The sequence below is a fragment of the Lipotes vexillifer genome, unplaced genomic scaffold (genome assembly GCF_000442215.2).
Source record: "Lipotes vexillifer unplaced genomic scaffold, Lipotes_vexillifer_v1.1 scaffold915, whole genome shotgun sequence".
Taxonomy (NCBI): Eukaryota; Metazoa; Chordata; class Mammalia; order Artiodactyla; family Lipotidae; genus Lipotes; species Lipotes vexillifer.
In genome coordinates, this window is record NW_006792531.1 from 340,076 (window position 1) to 344,291 (window position 4,216).

Below are 4,216 nucleotides of genomic sequence, written 5' to 3' on the forward strand. Positions count from 1 at the left end.
TCCTTTTTTTTTTTCTCTCTTTTTTTTTTTTTTTTTTTTTTTTTTTATTTCCCCTCCTCTTAAGTTTGTCAGGGAGTGGAGTGTAAAGTGGTGGCAAGGAGCCATGAGAGAGGAAGATGTGGATAATTGTAGTAGTGCAGATTTTACTGACCCTTGTTAGACCCTCAGGGATTGTGTCCGGCTTGATTATGTTTAGTAGTCTTTAAATGTGGAATAATTAGCACTTTTGATTTCATTCTTTCATCCCTAGTCAAAACAACCTGTAATTTTAGTTATTACAGTTAAATAAACGGCAATGTTCTTGTAGATGGTGTCTAAATCAGAGATCAGCAAACTATGGCCCACAGACTAAATCTGCTTGACAACTTTTTATTGGAACATGGCCACACTTGTTTATTGTATGTGACTGCTTTTGAGCTACAGCAACAAAGTTGAGTAGTTGTGACAGTGACTGTATGGCTTGCAAAGCCTAATATGTTTATTTTTCTGAACCTCTATAAACAAAGTTTGCTGGTCCCTGGTCTAAATAATTTCTCTTTGCATGTTATTGAATTTCTCACTATTATTATCACTTTTATAGTTCAGTACAACATAAAATTAGAGTATTGTATGTACCGAGGAAAGGCACATGTGTCTTAGACGTGGGATCTGTGTTGGTAATTTTTGCAGAAATCACTATACACTACAGAAAGGAGTAGAGAAAAAAAAAGGGACCAATATAAAATCAGTGATTGGGCATTGTCTACATAAGGGGTGTCTGCATATTGAGGGTGGGATGATAAGAATAAAGAGAATTCTTAACCATTTGATGTGATGATGATTGAGCATTCAATTTGATTCCCAGATTTTGACACCTATCTGTGGAAATTTAATACATACTTAAAATCTAAAAGTCTGTGAAAATCCATTAGAAGCATACATATTACCCATAAGGAGCTCTACAGTCTTCTCAAATTTCACACACAACAGCAATATAGTAGGTCCAAGTTTATTTTAAAAAGCACAAAGTTTGTCTTCAAAGAGATTACTCTTCTATCCAATGATAACCAATCATTATGCTGATAACTGACCACTTCCAAATATGAAACCTATATTCAAAAAATTTAAAATAAAATATTCACTCTCCCTCACCAAGAAAAAAGACCAAATTCAGTAGTTTGATAAGATAATATTATGATATATTGTTTAAGAACAATCTTGGCCTTAGGTACATTAAGAGTTGGAAGCAGAATTGAACAGTAAATTATTCAGTACTATGTTTTTTGAGTTTAGTGGAAAGTTATGAAACACACTACAGAGAACCATATGTCCTCTTCTTGAATCTGAGACTCTGGAATTCTGTTAAAATCTAAGACCATGGAACTAAGTAAAGGAGTCATTACTGAAATTCCCATGAGGTGTATATCTAGCTGTAGAGCTTGATGTTGATGGTGACGACTAAATCTTATTGTTGTGCTACAAGTACTTGTTCCATCATCCCCAATTCTTGCCTATATTGTTCCTAAATTCCTACCTCTAGGTTACAACTTGTTTTCCATTCTGATTCTCCATATCTCCCCTTATTTTAGAAATTTTATTCTGCTCTGATTTTAAGACCCATTGGCTGATCTCTGCTACTGATGGTCAGAATCCCAAACATCAATTATTCTGTATCCTCAGTACCTAATAATATTTTAATGAATAAGAAGAAGTGACCTCATGGTCCATTTATGGCTTATTTATGGCTGGCTATAATTCTGGTTTCTTGCTGCTAGCCAATGAAAAAATTGCTCTAGTGGCCATCATTAGAATAATGCAAACCATTTTCTGCTCTATGAATGAGGCTGTTATGTGTCAGGTGGTACACCTAGGAGCCAGCTGCTAAGGACCTACCAACCAGGCCTATCCTATTCCAATGTGTGAGCTCATTCAAGCTTCAGAGTTTTTCTTTTTCTGCTGTCCCATGTTTCCATGGGAACTATCTTGCCCTGAGGCTTTGCCTGAAATATAACATATTACATCTGACATAGTACTCAATATTTTATAAGATGGATCTAAAAAATGAGATCTGTATTATGCAGTATAGGAATGCAAATAGCTAAAATTCCACAGACTTGTGTGTGAGTCCTGGCTGTGTGAAAAATTAAATAATTTCTGTGAGCCTTGCTTTCTTCATCTATAAAATAGAAAACTCATTTTTGGAGTTAAAATGGGAACATCAAATGGCATAATGTATATAAAGCATTTATCTCAATTTATAACCCATAGTGCATACCCAGTAAAGATCAGCTCCCTCTGTTCCCTTGGAAAAGCAATTTATATTCAGCAAGGGCAATTGCATCGTATAGGCAGTTTGTGTTTTCAGAGTTCAAATAAGAAACAAACTTGAGAGTTCGATGTATTTAGCAGAACTTTTTGAAGATGGGAAATTCTTCTAAGACTTGAAAGGTAAAAATAACATCTAACATATATTGAACTTTAGTTAAAAGCTTCTCTCTTGAATTTAATGATACTATAAGGGGCAAAGCTACAGGTTAATGAAGACTGCTATAGCTGGCAGGGATAGGGTAGTTCTGGCCAACTCTACCTAGAAAAAGTTAGAATTTATTCTGGTTCTTGCTGTATTTAACAGAATCTACTATAGTTTAAGTAGTAAAGGATTCAATTAAAGGATAGTGCAAAGGTTACAGCATTTCAGGAGAGTTAAAAAACCAGGCTTAGAGGCTGATGGTATTGGTTCACCAAAGAGGAGCCTACTAACCCAGAAACTTAGAATTTAGGAAATTCTCTAAACACAAAATGGATCTTCTAAGTACCCTGGATGACTAAACATGGCAAATATCCACTAGAGGAGTAGTTTGTGATTAGAGAGCATATGAAGCTAGGCCTTGCTTGTAAATAAAATATATTTTACTGAGCCTGTAGACTTCGAAAATTCTGGGATACTTAAAACCAGACATCAGTTCAGTGATGATAGTCACAGTAAATTGTTTTTTTTTTTTTTCATGAATCTACATTATTATCATGCTGGCATTTTGGAGAGAGCAATAAGCTTGTCTTCATATTCTACTCTGATTCTCAGAGTTTCAAACACATCAATAAAAAAGACAGGGAGAGAGGTGTAACATTATCCACTTTATACATATGAAGCCAACTGGAGAATAAAATTTTAGATGGGCACTAAAAGCATTAGATGGGCACCTAATGCTTTACTTCTCTCATAAACATGTTCAAACTATTGCATGACTGGATAATTTCAGGTCTTTTCTGGGGCAGGCTATTTGCACCAAGCAGACTGAAGAGAGTGGAGAAACAGAGGGGCTCTTAGTTGCATTCAGGGTTTACTCAGTTCCTTCTCCAAACTTACCAATTGGGAGCAGAGTCTAGAAACAGGGCAGAGAGAGGCCAATAGTGTTATTCTAGAAAAATCTAATGAAAGCATTATTCCAAGGTAATGGTGATCACCCTCTAACATGACACTAATTCTATTTAGTGGTCATCACTAAGACAAATTGGAACCATATTTTATAAACACTTGAATGTCAAATAGAGTGTTTGAACATCATAGCTATTATAGGTTTTCCTTTAATATCCCATGCACTCAGCCAGGCATTAACAATATTGATAATGTGCTGTCAATATTGGTGTTGACAACCAATATTGGTGACACCAATATTGGTTGTCAACACCAATATTGATTGGTGTTGTCCAAAGAGAATGTTCTTGGATTATTTAGTCTACACTATTTCTGGAAATAAAAGGCTGAGTAAACTTAGCTTCCAAAATGAACAGATACAGTGTGAAGAGCAGCCCACCAAACTTGAGGCCACTTTTGTCACTCTAACATGTCAGTAAGCACACTGGAGACAGAAATCATGAGTTAAACTTCTTTCTTGACTCTGCTCAGCCCTTTGTGAGATCAATTGGTTTTCCAAAAAAGTTCCTGTTAGTTGTCATACCTGTACAGATTTTCAGACTTGCCTGAAGTACACGTGACTTTACATCTATATGTATTACAGATAATAAGATGGAGAACATTCTACTTACAATAATTCCCCCTACAGTGCACACTATTTATTTGAGAGTGATTTCTTGGTAAGCTCACTGAGATAGAATTTGAGTCATTGTGAGCCTGAGTGTCAGATAATACCTGCATTTATGGGGAAGGGCATGAATCTATGCTCCAGGTGATAAGAATTTTTGTTTTGAATCCTGAGTGGGAGAAGGGTGTAGGGAA